At 49.4% G+C, this 15,632-nt stretch overlaps 1 protein-coding gene across 3 annotated transcripts in view; it reads right to left on the minus strand.

Annotated features, from left to right (window-relative positions):
- Nucleotides 1-15,632, minus strand: part of STK40 (serine/threonine kinase 40) — a 401,524-nt gene that overhangs the window by 231,160 nt on the left and 154,732 nt on the right. The window contains exon 1 of one of the 3 annotated variants that reach the window (XM_086956417.1): nucleotides 12,002-12,116. The exons of the other annotated variants lie outside the window; for them this stretch is intronic. The gene's annotated coding sequence lies outside the window, so the exon portion shown is untranslated. Of the gene's footprint in view, nucleotides 1-12,001; nucleotides 12,117-15,632 lie in introns of those variants that run through there. 3 annotated transcript variants of the gene reach the window in all.

Below are 15,632 nucleotides of genomic sequence, written 5' to 3' on the forward strand. Positions count from 1 at the left end.
GAGCAAATTGAATCCCCCTCGGACACAAAGTAATGTTCCCGGCTCCCCAAATCCCTGCGCTGCCAGTGAGTCAGCCCCGGGGGCCGTTGTGAGGTGTTTGTAGGACGCCGCGCCGCCCACTGGGCCTGCGGGCTTATACCCACCAGGAATGCGGGGCCACCGTTTGCCTGGGCCAAGGACACACCTCGCCTATTCTCGTGTGGATTTACAAGTTTCTACCTAACCCCCTGCCCGCCCCACCCGTCACATAATCTCATCGTGCAGTTTGGGCCCTCTGTGGAAGGGAAGAGGAGTGGGGCAAACGTTCTGCTTGGGCGCGTTGTAATAATGGGTGTAATTACGGGAACTCCGAAGCTCTGCTTGCTTTACTGCAAGCAACTGTAGCTGCATGTACTTGTGGCACAGTCCCAACCATGAACAAGGGAGGTGTCTTGTGTGGTTTTTTAAATTTTATTTTTCTTCTATAGCGCGCACTGCTCACGGAATTGCCTCCTGGCGCTCCGATTTTGTCCTCACCGGGAAGGGGGGTGATGGTCTAGTGAATTGGCAAGGGTCACGCACTTTGAGAATTGGCTCCTCAGTCTTATCGCGGTCAGTATGTAGGAGGGTGAGTCGCACGTGTTTATGAGTATGTATAAGAGAGCTCCTGCAGCCCGGTCATTGTGAATTGCTCCTAAATCGTCTAAAATGGGAACGAAATTGAAATATCTATATACTGTTCGTACAATTTGAAAGGATTGGGCCCTCTTTTCACCTTTACTAATAGGGCATACGCCTATTCACAAAGGCATGTATGGGAACTTAAGAGTTCTCCCACGAGGTCTGTAGTACTGTGCCCCCTATGCTCATAAATGATTTTGTGAATCGGCCCCTTGGAGTGACTGCTCTCGGCCCTTGGCTGATCCTGAGGCTGTGGGGCACAGGGCCTTTCTGCTCCATTGCTCTTGGCTCATGAAAATAGATCGACAAGCTTCTGCGTTGCGGGTAGTCTGCTAAGCAAGGTCGTGTTCTTCATGTACATGGAGTTTGTGACGTCACATGGCTCGCTTTCATAGTACTCCTGGTTGAGGGAGAATGGAATGTAAACGTCTTGGCAAGCTGTCTGTAAGGTTGCCTGGCTCACACTCCCTGTTCTATGTGAGGGGCTCGACTGCCGCCCTTGGCCCGCTCCCTGCTTTAGAAATATCCCTATAAAATAATAGGTTTGTTTTGGAGGGAGTGAACTAACAACACGTTCTTGATACCATAGCAGATCCCAAAATCACCCCCTTAAAGTCAAAGCTTCAAACAGACTTGCTTGTTTTGTTGTGAAGTTTCTCACAAGTATATTGACGTTGCCAGATTTGGCTTTTTAGGTTTCGCCTGTCGAAAGCTGCGCACTGCGTAGCTTTTCGCGCAGGCGAAATCTTATGCCTACAGTATGTGTGTGTTGTCCCGCCCCTCTGTTCCATTGGCTAGCTCCATAAATGGAGGCTAGCCATTGGAACAGAGATCTGTCCGTCATAGCCGGAGCAGATTTGTGGGCGTTCCGGCGATTTTTAGGCTTTTCGCAACGTCATGAAGACGTGTCCACTGTGGGCGTGTACTTTTTTTTTTTTTTTTACATGGCTGTTTTTCCTCATTTGTTCGATTGTCCTGGTCCCTCATGGTTGTATCCCGCTGTCCGTCCCCCCTCCCGCTGTCCGTGTCTTTGTCCCCCCCCCCTCGTGACTCCTGCTGTCCGTGTGCCCGTCCCCGCTGTCACATGGGGCACCTCTAGCCGTATCTTTTTTTTTCCGTCTTGCACTTCTTCGCCTTTACTCTGACACAGTCCTGGCTTCAGCGTATGGCAAGAGATACTGAAGATGCAGAGCTTGTCAGCCACAGACAGGTGGCGGCATCATTCATGATGGCCTTAAACGTGGTCAGCAAGGGGAACCAGCAGCGAGCATTCGGGGTGGGGATGAGTTCGGCATATGTCCTTTGACGCTGGACGGCAGCCAAGGGTCGACAACCCTCGTGCAGCCCAGCGTGTGCATAATCAACAAGGCCAGCGTGGCGCACATTAGCGGCGCGCGGCATTTCAAGGAGACAGATAGTATTTGGTCATCATCAGAGTGCTGCCCGCCGGCCCTCTGGCGCGAGGCACCGGAGTCACAGGTGGGAACCCGCGTGGGAGCGCGCACCCAGCTGCGGGGCAGTCCCCGGTAAGGGGAGAAAGGCCGCGCTTCATCCCGCAGACAAAAGCAGTGGCTGCCCACGGCAAGCGATCGTCTTGATCCGCACAGGTCTCAGCCCACCGGTTACAGTTCCATGGGCGTCTTTTCTGTGTCACAAAGGTAACCAGAGCTGCTGACACCTGCCCACGGCTGTGGCCTGACTGTAAACGCTTCCCTCCCGCTCCACTGCCCCCCACCCTCTGTTAGTCACACTTTCACCTGATGTACACATGCACACCACGACGGATCACGAGACACAGCTCATCACACACAGCTCACCACACACAGCTCACTACCATACATGCCAACATTTCAGAAGAGCAAAGTGGGTGTGTGTGGCTCTGGGTGTGTGTGTGTGTGGCTCTTGGTGTGTGTGTGTGTGTGTGTGTGTGTGGCTCTGGGTGTGTGTGTGTGGCTCTTGGTGTGTGTGTGTGGCTCTTGGTGTGTGTGTGTGTGTGTGTGTGTGTGTGTGTGTGTGTGTGTGTGTGTGTGGCTCTTGGTGTGTGTGTGTGGCTCTTGGTGTGTGTGTGTGTGTGTGTGTGTGTGTGTGTGTGTGTGTGTGTGTGTGTGTGTGTGTGTGTGTGTGTGTGTGTGTGTGTGTGTGTGTGTGGCTCTTGGTGTGTGTGTGTGTGTGTGTGTGGCTCTTGGTGTGTGTGTGTGTGTGTGTGTGTGTGTGTGGCTCTTGGTGTGTGTGTGTGTGTGTGTGTGTGTGTGTGTGTGTGTGTGTGTGGCTCTTGGTGTGTGTGTGTTGGTGTGTGTGTGTGTGTGTGGCTCTTGGTGTGTGTGTGTTGGTGTGTGTGTGTGTGTGTGGCTCTTGGTGTGTGTGTGTTGGTGTGTGTGTGTGTGTGGCTCTGGGTGTGTGTGTGTGTGTGTGTGTGTGTGTGTGTGTGTGGCTCTGGGTGTGTGGGTGTGTGGCTCTGGGTGTGTGGGTGTGTGGCTCTGGGTGTGTGGGTGTGTGGCTCTGGGTGTGTGGGTGTGTGGCTCTGGGTGTGTGGGTGTGTGGCTCTGGGTGGGTGGGTGTGTGGCTCTGGGTGGGTGGGTGTGTTGCTCTGGGTGGGTGGGTGTGCTGCTATGGGTGGGTGGGTGTGTGGCTCTGGGTGGGTGGGTGTGTGGCTCTGGGTGGGTGGGTGTGTGGCTCTGGGTGGGTGGGTGTGTGGCTCTGGGTGGGTGGGTGTGTGGCTCTGGGTGGGTGGGTGTGTGGCTCTGGGTGGGTGGGTGTGTGGCTCTGGGTGGGTGTGTATGTGGCTTTGGGTGAGTGTGTATGTGGCTCTGGGTGGGTGTGTATGTGGCTCTGGGTGGGTGTGTATGTGGCTCTGGGTGGGTGTGTATGTGGCTCTGGGTGGGTGTGTATGTGGCTCTGGGTGGGTGTGTATGTGGCTCTGGGTGGGTGTGTATGTGGCTCTGGGTGGGTGTGTATGTGGCTCTGGGTGGGTCTGTGTGTGGCTGTGTGTGGCTGTGTGTGGCTGTGTGTGGCTGTGTGTGGCTGTGTGTGTGTGTGTGGCTCTGGGTGGGTGTGTGTGGCTCTGGGTGGGTGTGTGTGGCTGTGTGTGGCTGTGTGTGGCTGTGTGTGGCTGTGTGTGGCTGTGTGTGGCTGTGTGTGTGTGTGTGTGGCTCTGGGTGTGTGTGTGTGGCTCTGGGTGGGTGTGTATGTGGCTCTGGGTGGGTGTGTGTGTGGCTGTGTGTGGCTGTGTGTGTGTGTGTGTGTGTGGCTCTGGGTGTGTGTGTGTGGCTCTGGGTGTGTGTGTGTGGCTCTGGGTGTGTGTGTGTGTGGCTCTGGGTGTGTGTGTGTGTGGCTCTGGGTGTGTGTGTGTGTGTGTGGCTCTGGGTGTGTGTGTGGCTCTGGGTGTGTGTGTGGCTCTGGGTGGGTGTGTGGCTCTGGGTGGGTGTGTGGCTCTGGGTGGGTGGGTGTGTGGCTCTGGGTGGGTGGGTGTGTGGCTCTGGGTGGGTGGGTGTGTGGCTCTGGGTGGGTGGGTGTGTGGCGGTGGGTGTGTGGCTCTGGGTGGGTGTGTGGCTCTGGGTGGGTGTGTATGTGGCTCTGGGTGGGTGTGTATGTGGCTCTGGGTGGGTGTGTATGTGGCTCTGGGTGGGTGTGTATGTGGCTCTGGGTGGGTGTGTATGTGGCTCTGGGTGGGTGTGTGTGTGGCTCTGGGTGGGTGGGTGTGTGTGTGTATGTGTGGCTCTGGGTGTATGTGGCTCTGGGTGTGTATGTGTGTGGATCTGGGTGTGTGTGGCTCTGGGTGTGTGTGTGGCTCTGGGTGTGTGTGTGTGTGTGTGTGTGTGTGTGTGGCTGTGTGTGTGTGTGTGGCTGTGTGTGGCTGTGTGTGGGTGTGTGTGGCTGTGTGTGGCTGTGTGTGGCTGTGTGTGGGTGTGTGTGGCTGTGTGTGGCTGTGTGTGGCTGTGTGTGGGTGTGTGTGGCTGTGTGTGGGTGTGCGTGTCTGTGCGTGTGTGTGTGTGTGTCTCTGGGTGTGTGTGTGTGGTAGTAATTGCTGTGTGCTGAGCTCGTCCGTAGGGTACAATAGGTCTCACATTTGCGAGAGAATGGCAATGTAAATGACAATGCCATTTATCTGTTTTCAAAACCAACACATAAATACAAAATTTGTCATTTACAATGCCAATAGCTCTAACTTTTCCAAAGGCGAAACCATGGTATTGTAAATGCTTGTTTTTCTTAAAGCCCGTTTTCATTCAGGGTCTATAAACATACATAAACTCACCTATCAACAAAACCCACCGGTATCAATGTTGAGACAGGTGGCAAAACGGTAATACTACTCTTCGCCCTTTGTGGGGCACAATGAACACATTCAGAACGAGGAGTCCACTATGGGGGCTGCAGAAGAGACTGTACTAGGAGACGGTAGCGCTTTCTCCTCTAGGCTCCGTCGCTAACGGATTACCAGGTACAGGAGATCCTTTGCGTAATCAGCCCTAGTGGGGGATACCACGGTTACAGTCACAGCAACGTGATCTGGCATGATGCAATGCAAAAGCTCCCAAGGACACAGCTGGGCAGGAAAGGCTCATTCAGCACAAGGGATAGGACGACGGAAAACCCACATCAGTCGCACAGTGGGATCTTAGCTGTATACGGTGTAATCCAGGGCACACAAAGCACAGCTTTCTAACCAACCTTCAGCTAGCTCTGCTCCTTACTCCTTTTAACATGCACTACTGGTCGAAAGAGCATTGTTTTTGCGGATAGTTAAGCTTTGCTGAAAAGAACAAGTGAATTGTGCCCTGCAGGAATAAATTAGCTGCGACTACAGCAATTATTAATTCAGAGAGAGTCGTTATGAAAAATGCAGGTTTCATAAACTAGGGAAAAGATACATGCTCATGAGAAGGCACATTTATTTGCTTATGGTCTTTGTTGAGTGTATGCCAGGTCAATGCAAGCTTCTGAGCCGTGAATGAGACCGTAGTCTTTGATGGCATTCATGGAAAATGATATCTGGACAAACAGACCAATAATTTATTTATGTTACTTGAAAAGTTTTATATAGCGCTGGCAGAGCCGGAAAACATGGGTGCCGATTGATTTAGTATTCAAGCAAAACTAGACAACTTGCCATAATGAGGCCTAGCTAGAATCAATCCACGAGGTTGCAATGAAGGTATCAAATAATGCAGATCCATCTTGTTTTGGGATTCAAAGGGTACAAACAAGGTGTGCAAGCATCAGAGTGCTCTACATGGAAGGCTCGAGGGCAGGTAGGAGCTAGAGCTATGTATTGATGATGTACGAGCTTCTCCTTGCAGAGAGACATTTTGAGCTCCTGTGTTAAGTAAAGGCAATGGTTTCGATCTGTGCCACTGTAATGCTGTAAAGCTTCGGTGCAGAACTTTCCTGGTCTTATTTTTCATGCCCTCTTCATTTCCAGTATTGATTGCTGTAACTTTCACAATCCTAACACCATTATTGAGCACTTTAACACCAAGTTGTACAATTTCCTCTGAATCCTCTATACGCTCTGCATCAGCTTGTATAAAAGCGGATTAACAACCCAGCAGAAATACACATTCTGGTTTCCCTCTGGATAAGCAAAAGAAATAGTGTGGTACAAATGGGAAGCCATGTAAGGGGTACTGTAAGGACAAAGATTTATTGCAAGCATAAACTACTTTCCTCGAGAACAAAATAGTACCAACCAGAATACAGACTTCTAATTAGAAATGTCTAATCTAATCTTCTACAGAACAACCAATCCGATATCAAACCACACTGCAGCGCCAAGACAGTCACACTTCAAGTAGCTCTGCTCCTCAACAACATGAAAAAAACTGCCTCCTTCTTCCTGTACAACATCTCTTTTACACAGTTGGCCATCCAGCACTGATAAGACCCTAAAACCATGGATTGGATCTTCAGGCACCTTGAAATGGCTCACAATTTACTTCACTAACAGACACCATTTCACCCTAATGGTTTCCACAAAAGCACGCATACTCCCATTCTACTGCGTAGTAACAAAGGACCCCATCCCTTCTCACATCATCTTTAGTCCTACATGGAAGCTCAGAGATCCATTATTGCAGCCAGCTTATGAAGATCCACTAATATGCAGACAATACCCAGCTCTACCTGAAAATATCCTCACCTAGCGACATAAAAAGACTCAAGTCCTGCCTCGAAGTCATAAATGAATCAGAAAATGTATGGAGTGCGAGCAAATACCCAGAGGCTTCTTGGCACTACACAAGACAAGAAAGGATTTCTCTCATATCCTAATTCTGTATAAAAAGCCAAGTTTTCAAGGACTTTCTAAAAGCAGAAAGAGAGGGAGCTGTTTTAAGTTCCAACGGCATACTATTTCAGAGTAAGCCTGTGGACCTAAAGAAGCTTCTGCCACCCCAAGTGGTCCGTCGAAAAATAAGTACCACCAGGTTTTTGGCAGGGCCAAACCAAAGGATCCTACTAGGGGTGTAGCACCTCATGTTGTTCTTAAAATAAGAGGGGCCATGCCCATGAAGGGTCTTATAGCCACACAAAGAGTCTTAAGAGATAATGTGTTGACCTAACCGTCAACCAATGAAGTTTTCTAATGGCTCCTTGTGCTGATTGAAACTTGGGATTCTTTAAAAGAAAGTACACTGCTGAGTTTTGCAGAAACAAAGCTGCTTCGGTGAGCCTATCGGGAGATTTAGATAAAGACTATTGAAGTAGTCCAGTCTGGTCAGTACAAGAAAGATGACCACTGTCTTGAAGAGCTCAAAACGTAGGTATTTCTTAATTTTTTGATCAATCTCAAGGAAAACAAGCATTTACAATGCAATGGTCTCTGCATTATTAAAGGTAGAGCTATTGGCATTGCTCATGACATTTTTTTTAAAATCATAAATAAATGGCAGTCATTTACATTGCCAATAGCTTAATCGCTAGCAAATGCATGACCTATTGCATTTACACCCACACAGAGCCACACACACAAAGCCACCCACACAGTCATTCACATAGAGCCACCTACACAGAGCCACCCTCATACAGACAGAGCCACCCACATATAGAGCCACTTACAAAACAAGCATTGGAAATGCAATAGGTCTCGCATTAGAAAAGTTGGAGCTATTGGTCTTGTAAATGACAAATATTTTATTTATTTGTTGGTTTTTAAAATAGCTAAATTGATAGCTTTGCCATTTACAACGCCAATAGTTATAACTTTCGCAAATGTGACACCTGTAGCATTTGGAATGCAACATGTTTTGTATTTATGTGACTTAGATGGCAACTCTGGTCGTTAGACCACATCTCTAGAGAGCAGGAGAGTGCAGCAGGGGAGAGAAGCACAGCAATGCAATAGGTCTCGCATTAGGAAAGTTTGAGCTATTGGTATTGTAAAGGACACTTTTTTATTTATGTGCTTGTTTTGAAAATAGCGAAATTAATAGCTTTGTTATTTACAATGCCAATAGTTTTATCTTTCGCAAATGTGACACCTATTGTAACACAATATGTGTTGTAGCACTGAGTGGTGTGAGGGGTGTGAGGGTGTGAGGGTGTGGGGGTGTGGGGGTGTGAGGGTGAGTGAGGGGGGTGTGAGGGTGAGTGAGGGGGGTGTGAGGGTGAGGGTGTGTGAGGGTATGAGGGGGGTGTGTGAGGGTATGAGAGGGTGAGTGAGGGTGTGGGATAGGGGGTGTGAGGGTGACTGAGTGTGTGAGGGCGAGGGGATGAGGGTAAGGGTGTGTGAGGTTGAGGGGGGGTGATGGTGAGAGGGGTGAGGGGGGGTGATGGTGAGGGGGTGAGGGGGTGTGAGGGTGAGGGTGTGTGAGGGTGTGTGAGGGTGTGTGAGGATGAGTATGAGTGAGGGTGTGGGGGTGAGGGTGTGTGAGGGTGAGGGTGTGAGGCTGAGTGAGGGTGAGAGGGTTGTGAGGGGGGGTGAGGGTTTCTTTTCATTTGCCTCTCTTGTGAAGGCCTATAATTTGCCACCGCAGCAATGCGGGGGGGGGGGGGGCGGGGACTGCCCTCCCTCTTGCTCGAGGTAACTGAAGACAAGCCATCCATCTCCCAGCCCCCGTTATTCTCCTTTCAACTGTATATACAGACGGAGTCAGGCAGTTCACGCACAGGAAATAAGCCATTTTGCCATGGAGCGACTTTATGCAATTTCTGAACTGTATTTTTTTTTTAAATGCCTACGACTTTACTATTTAAAGAGGAAATGTCAGACACCTTAAAAAAAACTGAAGGAAGTAGGCAGAGTACTGCTCACCAATAGTCATAGTCAAAATTAATTGAGAGTGCAGAAAATAACCGCTGAAGCAAATAGGCGCTGAAGAAAGTAGACAGCAACTGAGATAAAAACATGCACGCTCACGTCGTAAGCGCACACGTAAGAGTACCAAAATAGAGATCAGGGATACAAAATGGGGAACGAGATGAACGAGGTAGAAGCCCACTTGGAGGTAATACAAAGGGGACATCTAGAGACCCGGGGAAGTAGTGAAAAAGCCAGGGCGATGGGGCGGAGAAATAGAAGGAGGGAAAGTTGAGGTGTGTGATAAATTAAGAATTAAGGCAGAGAGAGGAGAACGAGGGCGAGAGCGAGTAAAAAACCATTTGTCGGACAGATGGGCGAATGGATTGAGAGGAAAGGTGGGTGGATGAATAGATTGATGAGCGGATAGGTGAGTGGGTGGGCGGATGGGTGAGCAGGCTGATGGGGGCAAGCCGACAGAAAGACGCGAGAGTAGGAAGACAGACTGCTACTCAGCAGTAATGAGTGTATGAGAAGTAGGCAGAGTACTGCTCACCAATAGTCATAGTCGAGTGGCGCATAAGGAGTGTGGAGACACTGAGCGACATATACAAACACCAGAGAACAGAGACAGACCGAGTGGGATGATTAATCATATTAGATGCTGGCAGATGTTTCATATTAAAACAATGTCGCTACTATTAAGTTTCCGCAGCCGCCCATTATTAAAAGTCTGGGCTGTGCTGAGCTCACTGTTCAGAGGGAAGGGAAAACAAGACGGAGGGCATTGCTGTGGGGAGGGGGGAGGAGAAATGCGACACGGCCGCAGCAGGGGGCGGAGCAGGGAGAGCGGCGATGGGGGAGAGACACGGCCTTACGTCCGTGAATAGTGTGAAGCAGCAGGAGCCTTTGAAGTGAAGATAAGCTTCACTTCAAAGGTGTGGGAGGAGTGCTGCTAAGGCAGAGCGCACGCTGGGGGAAGCTTGTGGGGCGGAGCGGGAAGAGCTGCTGGGGAACAGATGGCTGGCGATTTGATGATGTGCACGCGCATTTTAGGTCAATGCGCTTGCGCATTGACCTAAAAGCGCACGGGCACAGCATCAAATCGCCAGTCTAGGTAAGTCTTGTTTAAGCCCCTATAGTCTCGCTCCCCTCAACGCGCATGCGCATTGAGAGGCGAGACCTAAAAAGCTATCCACACAGAGCCAACCCCTCCCCCCCCCCTTCCCCCCCCCACACACACACACACACACACAGAGCCACACATATATATCATATATCTCATTGGTGTCAGTGCTCAAGATATTTCTGGATTCATCAGTAGCATTTGACATTGCCCATCATGAGATTATTCTGATTACGTTCCAAGCTATTGGCATTGTAAATTACACATTTTGTATTTATGTGTTGGTTTTGAAAACAGATAAATAAATGACATTGTCATTTACAATGCCCATAGCTTCTCGCAAATGCGAGACCTAATACAGTGTTCGTCCAATGGTATTGTCCTTGGTGCATCACTGGTTCACTATTCTAAGATGGCGGAGATATTGCTTCTTAATGAGTCGCCATGTTGGAACCTTAAAACAATGATAAACTATACACTATACCATTCCAAGATGGCCACTCACAGTTCTGTTTACCTTATTCTTTAATGCAAAGCATTTTTTTAAAACTTTTTTCTGCTTTTGTACAAATGTATCTTGCATAGGTTTGCTTCCATTGAGTGTGTATTTTACTAATCATGAGTGAAATAATGAATTCGGGTGAGTGGGTGAATGCAATAATGAGTCAGAGCATGGAAGGATGCATGTGTGGAAGAAAGAGCTACAGGGCACATGTATGATGAGTTAGTGAAGGAGTGCTTGAACTCATCAGAGACTAAATATGCACGTTTAGTTATAAGTCAAACAGTGGCATTGCCATTGCCGGTTTTCAATAGAGAGCACAAGCATGCCTCAGAAAAGTTTGTTCTACAGCATAGACATTCTCAGCAGGGCTCGTGTATCTTAAACTGAACACCACATGCAATTCCTATGTGCGGGTCTATGCCTTCAGTTGGAGAGTACCAGAATGTTTCTGCTGTGCTTTCATTTGCACGGTGCCTGCACTTTTCAGAAAGACTGCTGTACTTTCAGTTGGACAGTACAAGCACTTTTCCACAGGGTGGGTGCACTTTGATGGCGCTGTGCTTTCAGTTGGATAGGACCAGCGCATCCGAGCAGGCAGCTGACCTTTTCAGACTTTACCTTGACTGATGTCCTTTAAATTAACAATTTGCTGCCCTCTCAGCTGAGTTTACTTTCTTTCAACGGGACTGAGCAGGCAGGCTGGTCTGCTGTTAAGTAGACAGTGCCATCTCTTTTAATAGGCCTGCTGTACTGGAGCACTTCCATTCTCAGCCAGGCAGATGTATCATAGCTCAACAGCAGAAGCCCATTTTCTCCTCGGGCACGAGCAGGTGGAGGGAAGCCTTGAGGGGGAGGGGGGGGGGGGGGGGGTTAAGGGGTGGCTCAGTGAAGAAACAAGTTACTTACCTGTAACTTTAGTTCTCCAGTATTGGTAACTTTCATAGATTCCCATTGCTTGTATCATTCCCCGTCGTCGGAATGGGAGCCTCGGTAATTATATATATATATATATATATATATATACACAAATACACCCTAATAGGTGCAAAAAAGGTAAAAAATAGGCCTAGGCCTCATTAGCAACCAATCAGATTAGCCTCACCCTGTGGAACCTTCCTGAGAAAGCTCAGAGCCTCAGATTTTCGTAGCCGTTGCCTTGCCACAGAATCACCTAGACCAGAAGTGAGCTTTCCCAGGTGGGTGGGGGCTTGGGAATCTATGAAAGTTACCAATACTGGAGAACTAAAGTTACAGGTAAGTAACTTGTTTCTTACTCCAGTATTGGAACTTTCATAGATTCCCATTGCTTGTATCAGAGTAGATAGCAGTTAGCATACCTCAAACATTTTGTTCATAGTTACAAACTATTATAAACCAATGATACAACATATCATCTTAATCATAAGTCAGTAACCATAGCATAACAAACGAAATGTGAGAAAAAACAGGAAAGAGGGAAGAGAGGAAAGCTCACCTCTTACTGGAAGAGATTTCTCAGGACAGCTTGACCAACAGCCGAATCCACCTTTGCAGCCGCGTCCAGGCAGTAGTGTCTCGTGAATGAGTGAGTACTGCTCCAGGTGGCCGCTCTGCAAATATATATATATTTTTTTTTTTGAAAACCTTTATTGAGCCTTCACAGAGTAGTACACAGCTCGTCGCCTACAACCCAACCGGGCCGGCCGCTAAGAAAGTGCATAGGCAATTAAATATGCATTAATACAATACATGCGGTCGTGAGGACCTAAGGATGAGGCTCCAAAAGGAAATTGTGGAGAAGGAATCGCGAATGGTCCATGCCAAATTATGAGGTTTTCGTTTTCTGTTTTATACCTAAGAAAAAGGAAAACATTCAAACTTCGGGAAAACACGTTGCCATCGACACAGGAAACTTAATGCCAGTTAGGTGGAAGTGTGCTTCTGAGTCTATTCCAATAGTGCTTAGCACTTCTTGGTAGATACCAAGCAATCGCCCCATTCCGTTATACCGCCCCCTCCCGGTGTAGCCCCCCCCCCCACCATCATGCCCTCCCCTCACGTTCACTCTTCCTCATCCGATTCCAGTGTGTCCCCTTCGGGGAGTGGCTCACAAATCTCACCCCGGTAAACATTCCATGGGGACCAAACTTTGTTCCACTTTGCCGGGCACCCCCTGGAAAGATACACCGCCCGCTCCGTGACCATGGCCCTATCCATATTCACACACCATTGTGAGGCCTTCGGTAGATCTGCCACCCCCTAGCGCTGCGCGATGTCCCTCTTAGCCATCATCATACCAGTTGTCACCCAGAGGCGGCCATGTCGGGGCAGGTCAGTTGGTTCCCACACATTAAGAAGACATCGACGTGGCTCTGGAAGCACGGAGACCTCCAGGACTTGTGAGATGGTGCGCATGACCTGACGCCAATATGTTTGTATAAGGGAGCAGTCCCAGAGTGTGTGTAGTAGTGTGCCCTCCTCCCCGCAGCCGCGCAAGCAGAAGGGGTCAGGGGCTCGCTGTATGCGGTGAAGCAATGTCCTGGTGTAGTATGTCCGGTGCAGAACTTTGAGTTGGATGAGCCTCATTCTAGAGGATATGCCCGCCTCTTTAGGGGATGCCAGTGCCTCATTCCATTCGTGTTCATCCATCTCCCCCACCTCCTGTTCCCATTTTCCCTTAAGAGTCACTAGCGGGTCTGGGGAATTATTCAAGAGTTTCCGGTAGGTAAGGGAGGTGGCCTTTTCCACCATATAGTCAGTCAAGAGGCGATCCTCTAGCGGGGACGACTCTGGGAGAGTTGACCCCATCGGAATAACCGCCAGCAGAGCATGACGAACTTGAACATATCGATAGGTTTCATGTGGTCCCATTTCGTAGAGTTCCTTTAGGCGGTCGAACGTGATGACGGCCCCACGGTCCCACATGTCTCCCACTGTTGAGATGCCAATATCGTCCCAGCGGGAGAACCCCTTGCTGGTTCGAAGGTTGCCCAGAGCACGCGAATCCCAAAGCGGGGTGAGCTTGGTAATAGTATCCTTCCATCCCAGCGCAGCAGTGGCTGCATGCCAGACGGCTACCGTGATTTTAGTGGGCCCCTTCAACAACCTGAGTTTACGTTTGTCATAGAGCGGGGCCAGCAGGGTACCCGCCCCTAGCTGGGCCCGATCTGCCTGGAATGCAGGGTCCGATTGCGATGCGTGCAGCCATTGATTAATCGGTCTAAGCTGAGCCGCAAATATATTTTATCGATACTCCTGCAAACAGTGCTGTAGATGATGAGATCGATCTTGTGGAGTGCGCCTTCACCTGCCCTTTCAACGTCTTGCCTGCCACCTGGTGGCAGAAACGGATCGAACTCGATATCCATCTGGAAATTCCCTGCTTTGACAAAGGAAACCCTTTCCTTGGGGCTCCAAAGGCCACAAACAACTGGTGCGTCTTCCGAAATCCAGCTCTGCGTTGAAGATAGAATTTCAAACATCTCTGAACGTCCAGAGAATGAAGTGTCCTCTCAGCCTGGGTTGAAGGCAGAGGAAAAAAGAATTCAGAACCACCAGTTCGTTAAGATGAAAGTCTGTCGGTACCTTCGGAATGAATTTGGGGTTCATCCGGAGGATCAAAGTATCATTTTTGAACTGCAAGTAAGGTTCCTTGATAGTCAAAGCCTGAAGTTCTCCCACTCTCCTTGCCGAGGTGAGTGCCAGAAGAAGCGCCACCTTCCATGACAGGAACTTCAAGTCTGCTTTATGTATTGGCTCAAATGGCGATCTCATCAGTTGAGCTAGGACCACATTCAGAAGCCAAATCGGAGGTGGAGGCCGAACTGGCGGAAACACTCTAAACAGTCCTTTTAGGAATTGCTTTATCACTCTTGTTGATAACAGAGAAGGACCAGATCTTGTTCTTCTATACCTGGAAATAGCCGCCAAGTGGACCTTGATGGAAGCATGAGCCAGACCTGCCTGTGCCAAGGATAGAATGTATGGTAAGAGTTGATGCGGAGCTGATGAGAATGGATGCACTCCTCTCTGGCACCATAAATAAAACCTTTTCCATTTCGCTCTATATGTTTTATTAGTGCTAGGAGCTCGTGCTAAGATGTTTCTGCATTCCTCCGGAATGTCTAGATCCTTAAACCTTCTGTGTTCAGGAGCCATGCTGTCAATTGAAGCGAGCTCGGGTTCGGGTGGAGAACTTGGCCGTTGGACATTGATAGAAGAGTCTGGTTGGAGTGAAGCTGAATGGGCTGTTCCTCCGACAGAAGAAGCAACTCCGTGAACCAGAACTGGCGAGCCCAGGCGGGCGCTATCAGTATCATCCTGCACCTGTCCATCTTGAGCTTCTTGAGGACTCGAAAAATCAGGGGAAATGGCGGAAAGGCGTAAACAAATGCACCGGACCAAGACATCAAAAGGGCATTCCCCAGCGATCCTCGATGGTGTTCCCTGCTTGCATAACACCGGCATTTCTTGTTCATCGGAGTGGCAAACAGGTCGATCGCTGGGGTCCCCCAGCGGGAGAAGATGTCCTTGACCACTGCGTTGTCCAATTCCCACTCGTGTGTTCCGCCACGAGCCTGATGTTCTGAGAGATTGCCCATTCCCATAACAGTTGGGCCTCCTGAGAAAGCAGTGGCGATCTTGTGCCTCCCTGCTTGTTGATGTAATGCATTGCGGTGGTGTTGTCCGTACGCACTAGGATGGCCGAATTTGAAATCCTTAGAAGGAAAGCCAACATTGCCAATCGAATAGCTCTTAGCTCCAGAACATTGATATGTAAGCGACGTTCTTTTGGCGTCCAGTGTCCACTGACCTGGAGATCTTGCATGACCGCTCCCCAACCCTGAAGGGAGGCGTCTGTTGTAATGACGCAAGGAGACAGCGCCGCTCTGAAACTGAGACCCACCGAGAGGTGAGATTTTTTCATCCACCATGAAGCCGTCTGTTTCATCTGCTGGGTGACAGTTACCCTGTCGTTGAAAGACCCTTCCACCTGCTTCTACTGAAGGTCTAGTTCCTCTTGCAAGGGGCGCATTCGCAGCCTGCAGTGCGGAATCAATTGAATACAGGATGAAATCGACCCTAGAAGAGATTTGTACATCCTGACTGTCATCCAACTTTTTCTT

Source organism: Lissotriton vulgaris, chromosome 2_1 (assembly GCF_964263255.1).
Source record: "Lissotriton vulgaris chromosome 2_1, aLisVul1.2, whole genome shotgun sequence".
In the NCBI taxonomy this organism is placed as follows: Eukaryota; Metazoa; Chordata; class Amphibia; order Caudata; family Salamandridae; genus Lissotriton; species Lissotriton vulgaris.